Here is a 13,204-nt window from a genome sequence, read left to right as displayed (position 1 = left end):
TGTTAACATCGTACATAACCATAGTACCAAAGCTAAGAAATTAACATTGACAGAACATTATTAACTAAACCAGAGACTTTGAATTTGCTGACATTTTCCTGACTGCCTCTTTCCGTTCTGGCACCCTATCCACGATCCCACATTACACTTGGCTGTCGTTTCTCCCTAGGTGCCTCTGGCTTCTTGGTCTACCCTGTTTTTTCTGACCTTTATAATCTGAAGGAATATTTGCCAGCCTGGGTTTTCTCTTGATTACATGGGAGTTAGGAATTTTTGGAAAGAACATCACAGAACAAAGTGCCCCTCCCACCTCTCTATAAGAGGAGGAATGTGACATCCACAGGACACCACAGGTGATACTGACCTTCATGAGCTGGTTAATGTCGAGTTTGCTAGGTTTTCCATTGCACCGTCGCTATTTTTCCCTTTCCCCACTCTGTTCTTTGGAAATGAATCTGTAGCTCTGTCCCAACCTCAGTGGAGAGGAGTTAGGATTGAGTTCCTCCTCCAGGATGGGGAGCATCAATGTATATTTTCGGAAATTCTTTTGCAAAGAAGATCTGTCACTTCTCCCTGTGTATGAATGTATTGATTTATGTATCCAATAGTTTATTGCATTTATTTATTCAGTAGTTTATTGTGTATGCATTTGTTTAATAGTTTATTTATTCAATAGTTGATTATTTATAGACTTGTATATTTATTTTATACTTTGGGTGATGGTCCAGTGTTCTGCAGTCTACATGGTGGTTCTAGTGGTTTCAGCTTTGGTTAGCGAGTGCTCTCCTGGCTTAGCTAGGCTCTCGGGTCACTTTGACACATCCCGTCCTTTGGGGTTTCAAACACTTCCTTACTTTCTGGTTCTCCCAATAATTTTAGCATCCACCTGTAGGTGCTGCCTGCACCGTTATTTCTGTAGAGTTCTAGTGGCGATTTTTCTATTTCTCCCTCTCAATTTAATCAAGATAGACTACAGATATTTAGTATATAGGCTACCCGAGAGATCTGGGTTGGAATTTCAGTTCTGGCACTCTAAACTATTTGCTGTTAGGGTTCTCTGAACCCTGATTTCCTTTGTATCAGAAGGCAAACTGTAAAACTGTTTCTATGCTCACAATACTTCTGATACCAAATGTGTGGGGATTTTATCCATTTCCTGCAACCCAGCAAATGTCCAGTTCTCTGTGGACACCAACTGGGCATCCTACGATTTAATGAATTGGATACTTAGTCCAGGAGTTAATGCGGACCCCCACAGGCTCAGGCCCAGAAGACTCCCCTGTACTTCAACACCAACCAAAAGTCTCAGGTTACCTCTTGCACTTATGGCTGACTGGTTGTAAATTGAGGGTTCCCACGACCCACTCCTCATGTTCAGTAATTTGCTATAACAGCTCACAGAACTCAGAGAGACAATCCACTTCCTCTTACTGGCTTATTATAAAGGATGCCATGCAGAAAGCCAAATGGAAGAGATGCACAGAGCGAGGAGGGGTGCTGAGCTTCATGCCCCCTTTGTGGGCACCAGGCTCCCAGCAACTCCAAGTGTTTACCCACCCAGCAGCTCTCTGAACTCCACTGCTAAGACATTTTATGGAAGTTCCATTACACAGGCACGACTGACAAAGTCATTGGCCACTGGTGATTAACTCAGTCGCCAGGTCCTCTCCCCACCTGGCAGTCCAGAAGGTTCCAACCCTTCAGTCACAGGGTTGGCTGCCCTGGCAAACAGCCCACCCTCCAAGAGTCCCCTCATCAGCATAAACTCAGGTATGGTTGAAAGGAGCTTTTTAAGGGTAGCAAAAGTACCTCCTCTCACCCAGGAAATTCCAAGAGTTTGTAGAAGCTCTGTGCCAGGAACTGGGGACAAAGTCTTGCACTGTCCCACTTCACCAGCCTGGGAAGGGAATTATCCCTTTGGCACTGATACACTATCTGCCCTGTAGTCACTTAGGAGGTGTCTGAGTTATCAGATGAGAAAACATGGTGTATATAGGGTTTGGTACTATCTGTGGTTTTAGGCATCCACCAGGGGTCTTGGAACGTATCCCCTGAGGATGAAGGGAGAACTGTATGATTATTATGGCTTCCACCAGCACTGTTTTCACCTTCATATTTCTTCCAGAGCCTGCCTTCTAAAATGCAAATCTAACGATGATGTGGTATTGCTCAGGCAAACTCAGTGCTGCCTGCTATTGTCAACAGTCCTTCCTAAGTCTGACTTTCGATCGAAATCATATGAGGAACTTTGAAAGATAGATAGATGATAGATAGATAGATGATAGATATAGATAGATGATGGATAGATGATAGATAGATAGATAGATGATGGATAGATGATAGATAGATGATGGATAGATAGATGATAGATGATAGATGGATAGATAGATGATAGATGATGGATAGACAGATGATAGGTGATAGATAAATAGATGATTGATAGATGATTGAAAGATGATAGATTATAGATAGATGATAGATGGATAGTTAGATGATAGATGATAGATGATAGATGAATAGACAGATGATAGATGATAGATAGATGATGGATAGATGGATAGATAGATAGGTGATAGATGATAGATGATGGATAGATGATGGATAGATAGATGATAGGTGATAGATAAATAGATGATTAATAGATGATAGATTATAGATAGATGATAGATGGATAGATAGATGATAGATGATAGATAGATGATAGATGAATAGATAGATATAGATAGATGATAGATGATAGATGATAGATGGATAGATGATAGATGATAGATGATAGATAGATGATGGATAGATAGATAGATGAGAGGTGATAGATAAATAGATGATTGATAGATGATAGATAGATGATAGATGGATAGATGATAGATAGATGATAGATGATAGATGAATAGATAGATGATAGATAGATAGATAGATGATAGATAGATGATAGATAGATAATAGATAGATAATAGATAGCTAGATACCCAGTCTCAGCCCAGAACTTATGGACTTGAATTTTGGTGGGATGGGTCTCAGCCTTTTCTCTCCTGGAGAGAGGTGAGAGCAGGGGTCTGCTGCAGCAGGAAGGAGCCTGGGATCCCTCTAAAGGCTGACAGCTGGTCTCACTCAGTGATGACTCACAGTAATAAAGAGAGGACCCCGGTTCCCACCACCAAGTAGCCAATATGATGCCCAAATGTGAGATCAGGAGTCTGATGAACTGTTTCTAGCTATTCTGCTTAGTGTCCATGTGTTCCTATTTAGTCAATTGGAAGGTAGCTGTTCACATAAGGAATGTGCTCTTAGAGACCTTGTTTAACATGCACAAATAAAGAGTATCATCTGAATAGAAATAAATATAAATTGTGTATACCTAAACCTAGTGTTAAATCAAGTTTAGCCTGAAGCTGCCTCCTTATATAATTTAAATTTGGCCTAAAGGTTTCTCTCTACACAGTGAGCTACCTAAATGCAGGTGTAAACAGATTGTCACCTCCTGTTGAAAGAAAAACCTTAGCCAAATTAAATTTAAAAGAATTTAATTGAGCAAAGAACAATTCACGAATCGGACAGCCTCCTGAGCCACAGTAGGCTCAGAAAGATTCCACCACAGCCACATGGTGGAAGAAGATTTATGGACAGAAAGAGGAAAGTGACACACAGAAAACAGAAGTGAGGTGCCGAAACAGCCGAGTGATTACAGCTCGGTGTTTGCCTTATTTGAACGTGGTTTGAACAACTGGCCATGTGTGACTGGCTAAAACTTGGTGATTGGCACAAGGGTAGGTTACAGTCCATTTACAACTCGATGTAGGCTATAATTCATGATGTACAGAGAAATCTTTAGGCCAAACTTAAAGCAGGTAAGGAGGCAGCTTTAGGCTTAACACTTCTCTTGTGCCAATCACTGAATTTTGGCCAAAGGGGAGTAGCTGTTCCAAATGCGTTCGAATAAATCAAACGCTACTCTGTAACCTATCTGGCTGTTTGTGTATCTGTGTATCTCACTTCTGTTTTCTGTACATCGCTTTTTTTTTTCTGCCCATACATCTTCTTCCACCACTTAGCTGTGCTTCCTCTGAGCCTACTCTGGCTCTGGAGGCTGCCTGATGGGCAAATGATTCTTTGTTCGGTGAAACTCTGTTAAACTTAGTTGGCTAAGGTTTTTCTTTTGACACTAGAATGATTGTTGTGAGCACTTTCTTTCCCACTGCTTTTCAACTTGAACTCTGATACTTTGCACAGTCCTCTCGTCTTAATTAACAGCATGTGACAACATGGTATGTGTGTGTGCCCATCTTCATAGCACTTTAGTGCACAGAATTTCTATTTCAAAGTGGATTTTTCGAGTACATTTTGTTCAGCCGTAGCCTGAGCCCTACCAGTCAACACATAGACGGTCTTACTAATACAAAAATAATTTTAAATTATAATGTCACTGTGTATTAAAATAATAGTACAAGAGTGTTCCATCGTCTATGAGGTAAACTACTTAAAAACTTCAGAATAGGAAGTGTAACTTACATATTGTATTAGTCAGGGTTCTCTAGAGGGACAGGACTAATAGGATAAATGTAGGTATAAAGGGGCATTTATTAAGGAGTATTGATGCACATGATCACAAGGTGAAGGCCCACAACAGGCCATCTGCAAGCCGAGGAACAAGGAAGCCGGTCCGAGTCCCAACACTTCAAAAGTAGGGAAGGTGACGGTTCTGCCTTCAGTCTGTGGCCAGGGGCCCAAGAACCGCTGGCAAACCACTGGTGTGAGTCCAAGAATCCAAAAGCTGAAGAACTTGGAGTCCGATGCTCCAGGGCAGAAAGCATCCAGCACAGGAGAAGGACGAAGGCTGGAAGGCTCAGTGACTCAAGTCCTTCATGCTCTTCTGCCTGCTTTATTCTAGCCAGGCTGGCAGCTGTTAGATGGTGCCCACCCAGACTGAGTGTGAACCTGCCTTTCCCAGTCAACTGATGCCAGTGTTAATCTGCTTTAGCAACACCCTCAAGACGTATCCAGAAACGATGCTTTGCGTCCTTTGGTCCAATCAAGCTGCCACTGAATATTAACTATCACATAAGACTACATGAATGACTTCATCTATACTCCAGGGGTAATCACTCAGCATTTGAACAGAAGTTTACAATCAGAGGTAGTTAAAGAGAATGTTTTCCATTTTATTATAACAGATACCAAACCTTCATTAGCTAGCATGAGGCATTTTAGAAATAATTTTCCATAGATGAAGTAAGTGCTGTTCAAAAAATATAGTCACTTAAAAAGACTGGATGAATCCCAGCACCTTACTTGGTTGAAGTATCAGAATCAGGTCAGATTCTACAGGGGTGGCTCCACATCCAAAACTCATGCCATCTGGGCACCCCATGTAGCAGAGAACTCTGTCATGACCCAATATTGGCTGATCTCAGAGTTTATGCAGGGAACTTGATTGTTGCCCGAGGACAGAAAGAGGAGATCTCACCAAGTTGAGGAGAACAGGTATGCAACTGTGTTGTGTAATAAAGCATTGGGCTGGCCTTTGTCTCTAGTTCCTGGGAGAAAGACTCTGAGTCCTTGGAATTTCCTGAGTAATAGGGGCATCTTTGTTATTCATGAGGCTTTTTGGATTGCATCTGATTTATGCTAATGAGATCACTCAGAATGGGAACTGGTCACCAGAAAGACCAACCACGTGATCTCAGGAGGTTAGGACTTTGAGCCAGTCTGATCTCCAGGGAGGAGAAGGGGGGTTGTGACTGAGTTTAATCCTTGGTCAATGATCTGTCTAATCATGACTATGTTAGGAAACCCTAGTAAAACTCTGGACACTGAAGCTCAGAGGAACTTTGTGGTTGATAAACACATTGATGTGTCAGGAGGGTGATGCACTCTGATTTCATGGGAGGAAGGTGTGGGATCTCTGCATTTGGGACCTTCTCAAATCTTGTGCTATGTGTCTCTTCATTATGCTGGTCCTGACTTGCAACCTTTATAATAAAACTGTAATTTTAAGTCTAGCACCTTCCTGGGTTTCAGGAATTGTTCTGGAGAATCGTTGAGCCTTAGAGGGGTTATGGGACTTGTAGCTCGTTGGTCAGGGCACAGATGGTCTGGAGACCTGAAATTGCAGCTGGTGTCTGAAATGGGGACAGTCTTGTTGGGGACAGTGCTCCTAACGTGGAATCTGACATTAACTCCAGATGGTTATTGTCAGAATTGTACTGCAGGACACCCAAACTATCCTTAGCCTCCTTACTAATAAATAACTGTCCACTTGGCAGAATATGTCCTTACTTTCATTTTGACAGACCAACTAGTAGTCTGAGGCTGGGTTTGTATAGCCTATACCTGGCTCTAACCTGGGAGGCTGCTGGTGTCCACCGTCACAACCCGACGGTTGCCAAAGGGACAAATTGGCTTAGACCAGCCTCCCAACCACACACAGAAATCTCTCCTGGAAGTTCCAACACCTGTAAATAGCAGCATGATTTCTAGGACACTGAAAGTGGGGGCTGGTATTTCTGTTTTCCTGTTCATACAGTGGTAGCTTGTGGCAATAGTATAAAAACATTTTACAATCATTGGCCTTCAGCTTTGGAATTATGTACTGTTTTATTTTTTCTGGGTATTTGATTTATACCAAAATTTGCTTATAAAGTGAGTTTATTAAAAATTTTTGTTACACCATTTTAAGGAAATAACAGTGCATAAATGCAACCACATTTAATTCTGGATATCAATGTTTTCATCTATAATCAGAGAGAAAAGTGAAAATGACCCTATCTATTTGTATTGATATTCAAAATAAATAATTGAAAGTGATTTCTCCTTCCTTACAAAGTTGCGTTCTTGTCTTTTTTTTTGAGATGGAGTCTCACGCTGTCACCAGGTTGGAGTACAGTGGTGAGATCTCAGCTCACTGCAGCCTCTGCCTCCCAGGTTCAAGCAGTTCTCCTGTCTCAGCCTCTTGAGTAGCTGGGGCTATAGGTGTGCCCTGCCACCATGCCCAGCTAATTTTTCTTTGTATTTTCAGTAGAGATGGGATTTCACTATATTGCCCAGGTTGGTCTTGATCTCCTGACCTCGTGATCCGCTGCCTCGGCTTCGCAAAGTGCTGGGATTACAGGTTTGAGCCACCAGGCCTGGCTGTCTTGACATTTTTAAACAAATTTTACTTCTCTTTCATCTGTGCAACCATTGCCCTGGCTTAGGATATTTCTCATCTGAATTATTGAAACACATTCCAATTGTCTGCTGCCCATCTTGTGCCATTAAATCCATCCTCCACACACCTGCAGTATACCTAGAAGAGGACATTTAGATAGAACCAGATCCTTGTTCAGTCTATGTATGTGGAGGAAGTTTCATAACCAGAAAAGCTGACATATCCTTTATTATATGGTTATTTAGATGCTGTGGAAAAGTTAGAAGATTGCTATAGAGATCCCAGTATCTTGCATATGAGGAGTCCCTCGTCTTCCCCTCTTCTTCTTTTTTCTTGAAATGTCAATGTTTATAAATCTTTTGAAATTAAAATTAACACATAGTAAAATCTACAACCTAAAATATGTAATTTGACTTTTTGTAGATTATGTATGCATTTGATATAGACAATCATTTTGCTTGCAAATAGAGATAGTTTTATTTCCTTCTTTCCAATTTTTATGCCTTTTATTTCTTCTCGTTGCTTTTTTTTTTTTTTTTTTTTTCATGGATAGGATTTCTAGTACAGTGCTGAAGAGAAATGGAAAAAGAGAACATCTTTGCTTTGTTCTCCGTCTTAGGAGAAATCTCAGTGTTTTATCACATTGTGTAATGTTAGCTGTACTTGACCTCAGTTCCATTGTGAATCTTGAGACGGGCCAATAAATGGCTCTAGTCCTTCTCAACTTCAGTCTGCAAGCAGGCCTGCTCACCAGGAAACACCAGAAGATGTAACTCTTTGTGACCCTGAAGACAAACCTGAAGTGTTTGTCTTAGCTGTGGACTCTGAAGCAACCTGTTTCTTGGCTCTAGCCCCTCTCAGCCATGGACTAGGGCAGTGTAGCCAGTGCAGAGACCAATCCAATGATCCAACAAGAGCCCCCTCAGAGACCTGGAGAAAGCCAAACCAATCAATGCACATGGTAACAGGCTGCCATTTGTGAACACAGCAGAACCTCATCCCAGCACTAGCCTGGAGATAGTCCAGTCCACCAAGAACCAGATAAAAACCATGTACACTATGGCCCCTGGTAAAAGGCCTACCAACTGCCGTCTCTACTGTAGACCCAGCATCAGACATGAGACTTTTATTCAATCCCACTCAACTATGATCCCAGAGGCAATCCTGTCAGCTGGAGATCTAATGAAAAGACTTTAACCTGCCAAACCAATCTATAAAGACTAAAAGAGGAGTTTGCTCCTTCAAATGTATAGATATCAGTGCAAGGTTATTCAGATAACAAAGAATCAAGAAAACGTGACACCACCAAAGGAAACTAATAAAGCTCCAGTAACCAACTCTGTTTCCCACAAATGGATATGTGCAAATTGGCTGAAAAAGAATCCAAAAAAAAATCTTAAGCTCAATGAGATACCAGAAAATACAGATAAACAAGTAAATAAACTTAACAAAATAATGCGTGAACAAAATGACAAGTTTAATAAAGAAATAGAAACCATAAAAAAGAACAGAACAGAAATCCTAGAGCTGGAGAATACAATGACAAAACGAAATAACTCAGTAGGGGGTTTCAACAGCAGACTCAATTATGTAGAAGAAAGAATTGGTGAACAAAAAGATGGGTCATTTGAAAATAGAGGAACTAACAGAAAACAAATTTGAAAAGAGTGAAGAAAGCATAAGGGACATATGGATACCATAAAAAATGGGAATATATGTATTATAGGAGTACCAGAAAAGGAGAAATGAGATAAAGTGCAGAAAGCTTATTGAAAGCAATACTGTATGGTGTTACCTATAGATTTTCTGTATATTCCCTTTATCGAATTGAGAAGATTCCTTTTTATTCCCAGTTTGCTAAGAGTTTTTTTTTTTTATTTTAAATAATGAATGGCTCCTCAATTTTGTTAAATGCTATTGAGATGATATTTTTTTCCTTTATTCTGTTAATGTGATAAATTATAATGATGGCTCTTTGAATAATAAATCAAATCTTATTTATAAATCTCACTTTGCCAAGACATATTATCTTTTTTATATTTTGGATTTAATTAGATAATATTTTGTTACAGATTTTTACATATAAGTATGTTTGGAATATTGGTCTTTTTTCTGATGCTATGAGAAGTTGCTATCCAAGTTTTGCTGAGCATATAAAATGAGTCAAGAAGTGTTTCTTCCTCCTTTGTTTTTTAAAAGAATTAGTTTATTATTGGTATTATTTCTTCCCTGGATGTTTGATATGATTCTTCAGTGAAACCACCTAGAATTAGAATTTTATTTGTAAAAATATTTTTGGAAATAAATTTAAGTTCTAAATAGATATAGAGATATTAAGATTTTAAATTTCTTCTTGTGTCAGTTTTATTACATTGTGTGTCTCATTAAATTCTCCATTACATCTAAGTAATTGAATTTATTAGACTAAAGTTGCTCATAATATTCCTTTTGTGTCTTTCAATATTTATAGGATCTATAAATGCTATCTCCTTTTTTTTTATCATATTGCTAATTTATGTTTTCTTGTTATCAGTTTTGTCAGGGGCTGATTAATTTTATTAATCATTGCAAAGAACTAACTTTTGGCTTTATTCATTTTCTCTATTATTTGTCACTCCTAGTTTATGGACTTGTCCTCTCTTTATCTTCCTTTATTTCTGGTCTAATATGAGAATACTGCCAGTTGCTGAAAATGTCTGTTCCACTTACGCATTCCAGACTGGAGAAATAATTACAGGATGAGTCTGGAGACCCATAGAATCTCCTGTAAGATGGACGTAGGCTGACTCCATTGATCACCTGACCTCCATACGCCCCTAGTTTGACTGGTGAACTGTGGTGGATGTTTTGCATTTCTAGGAATTAGCATTAGTTCAGAGGGAGTATCCAGTACTCCCTGAAAATTCAGATTATTTTCCTCTCCCCGATAAGGTCATCCTGGTAAATTGTCTTTGGGAAAGGCTGGGAGAAATTTTTGTCAGTGTGATAAGGTCCTTACTCCAGGACACATAGTCATTCATTTGAGGGTTCTGAGTGTGTACACAAACTCAAGTTTTGGAATTGACTGGGAGGTCATAAGTCTCTGGGGATTCAAATTAGGCTTCTCTCCACTATACCTGGAACTCTCACTCATACAGAGCAAGTAAGAATTAGTAGAAATCTTGTCTATTTCTTTTCTAGGAATACCATGATCAACTGGCCAAAGCCATAGGACTTTGAGAACCAGACACTTCTGACTACTGCTTTGACCCTTCTGTCGATTTCGGCAACTATGCCAGAGACATAGCCACAATGTCTTTGACAATTAAGTGCTGCCTCTTGGCCCCTGCCACCCTGAGGTCCAATCATCTCTTTGCATTTAGAGATTCCGGTTAGATGGCAGCAGTTCCCATTGTAATTTATGACCTATGGAGAAGAGCGACTGCAGAGCTCTTCAAGGATGCCAGGGTTCCCCTTCAAACGCATTTCCCGTAGTCATGGCAAAATCTGCCTCCTCTGGACCCACCTAGAGTGGGTAAGCAGGTATTACATGACAGATGAACTCAAGCATTTCAATATTCCTAAACCTTTGGATGCCTTCTTCTACAGCATATGGAGGCATTTCTAGCTTTGCGTATGTATTCAGTGTAGGTGACCCTTGGTTCCAAATGTGAGCCAACCAACTGAAAACAAACAAACAAAATAAAAACCAGAGTACTTTATCCCTCCTCAGGGTATAGCACTGAATCCAGTATCCCCTGCTTAGTGAGCCTGGATCAATAATTGCAGCCTGATACACTTTACGTTCCTTCCATCATCACACACATTTAATACCCATTCCACACATATTTCCAGAGTCTGTCTGTATCAGTATGAAGAATCATGCACTTCTTTTGGTGTGTAGTGCACATTCCTGTAGGTCACACTTTGCACTTCACCCTTTAGAGCTGACTGGGGACTTAGGTCTATAAGGCAAAGAGGTGACGGAGATAGGTCCTGAGGAGATTCAGCAGTGCCTTGCAAGGCAGTCACCTCAGGGGAGGCCATGACAGGTTTTTCAAACAAAGCAGAGCTAATCTCTTTATACAGGAGTAAAAGGACTGCTTCTACTGGCAAAGAAAACTGCGGAATTTAGAAGTTCAGTGCCCCCAACTTCAATGGGATGTTCCCATTCAAATTTTGTGGATTTTATTCTTTTCCAATCCATGCCTTCTCTTCGGAAAATGCCTTGTGATGTTGGCAATTCAATTTACATTGTAATTCAGCCAGTTACAGGGTGAGACTCTGGATTTGGTTTTCAGAAATCTTACCCGTGTGGTTATAGGAACTAAGGATTATCTTTACTTTTTTATGTCTATTTATTTTAAGCTCAATTTATCAGTGCATTTGAAAAGAAAGAAAATGTATTCTGTTGTTGGGTCTAGTGGTTCTACAATATCAATTTGGTCAAGTTATTGAAAGTCTTGTTTAAATTTTCTATAACTTAATTATTTTTATCAAGTTGTTCCATCAATAGCTGCAAGAGGGGGGTTAAAATTCCCAGCTATATTTGTGAGTTTGTTTATTTTGCTTTTAGTTCTGTGAGGTTCCTAATTATGCATTTTAGAAACTAAGCCGTGTCATTAGGTGTAGACATATATATTAACTTTATTTTATTCTGAGGAATTGACCATTTTGTAATTATGAAATGTCCCTCTTTGTCACTGATAACGCGTGTTTTGTAGTCGACATTATCTTCTGTTAATATAACTTTTCCAGTTACATATTTTACCAGCCTTTTGCTCATAGCCCATTGTGTCTATACATTTAATGTGCATCTTTTAGAGAACTTATAGTTGAGTCTGCTTTCTTATCTAACCTTAGCTTTTTATTTGAAGTTTTTAGTGCACTACATGTAATAATGGTTAATATGGTTTGGCTTAAGTCCATAATCTTGGTATTTATTTCCTACCAGTCCAACCTGTTTTTAATCCTTTGTTTAATCTTTTCCTATCTTCTTTGAGGCTAATTAGTATTTTTAGTATTTTTTTTTCCTACTGGCTTTTATTGCTTTTTATTATAATAAAAACACATAGCATGAAATTTACTATCACAGCCATTTTTAAATGTATAGTTCAATAATGTTAAGTATATTCACATTGTTGTAAAACAGAAGATCTCCAGAAATTTTTCATCTTGAAAATCTGAAACTCTATACCCATTAAACAAATCTCTTCTGCCCTCTCCCCTAACCCCTAGTAATTACCATTCTACTCTCTGTTTATAGAAATTTGATTACTTTAGATAATGAATGTATAAGTAATTATACATTATTTGGCTTTTTGTGACTGGAGTATTTCACTTAACATAATGTCCTTAAGATTCATTCATGTTGAAATCTTATGATTTCTTTCTCTTTAAGGCCGAATAATATTTCAGGTACGTGTATACCACATTTTCTTTATCCATTCATTTGTCAACAGAAAGTTTAGTTGTTTCTATAGGTTGGCATTGTAAATAATCTGCAATCCTGCAATGCTCCCAAAATATCTGGGAGTGCAGGTACCTCTCTGAGATTCTAATTTCAATTCTTCTGGATATATACCCAAGAGCAGGGTCATTGTATCATATGTTAGCTCTATTCTCACTTTCTGAGGAGCGTCTCTAAAGGTTTTCCATAGTGGTTACATCATTTTACATTCCCACCAACAATAAATAAGAGTTACAATTTCTCCACATACTCATCAACATTTGTACTTTTCTTAAAAAATAATAATCCTTTGAATAAGTATAAGATGTTATCTCATTGTGGTTTTAAATTGCATCCCTGATAATCAGTAATTTGAGCACCTTATAATATACCTGTTGGCCATTTGTATATCTTCTTTGGAGAAATATCTATTCGAGATCTTTGCCCATGTTCTCATTATTTGTTTTTTGCTGTTAGATTGTAGAAGTTCCATATATATATAGGAAATTAACTCATTATCAGACATATAGTTTGTAAATATTTTATTTGTGTTGTAAGTTATCTCTTCATTTTGTTGTTTCCTTTGCTGTGCAGAAAATTTTTACTTCAATATCCCGTTTATCTATTTTTGC

The sequence above is a fragment of the Saimiri boliviensis genome, chromosome 3, assembly GCF_048565385.1.
Source record: "Saimiri boliviensis isolate mSaiBol1 chromosome 3, mSaiBol1.pri, whole genome shotgun sequence".
NCBI classification, from domain to species: Eukaryota; Metazoa; Chordata; class Mammalia; order Primates; family Cebidae; genus Saimiri; species Saimiri boliviensis.
This window is presented reverse-complemented; position numbering follows the sequence as displayed.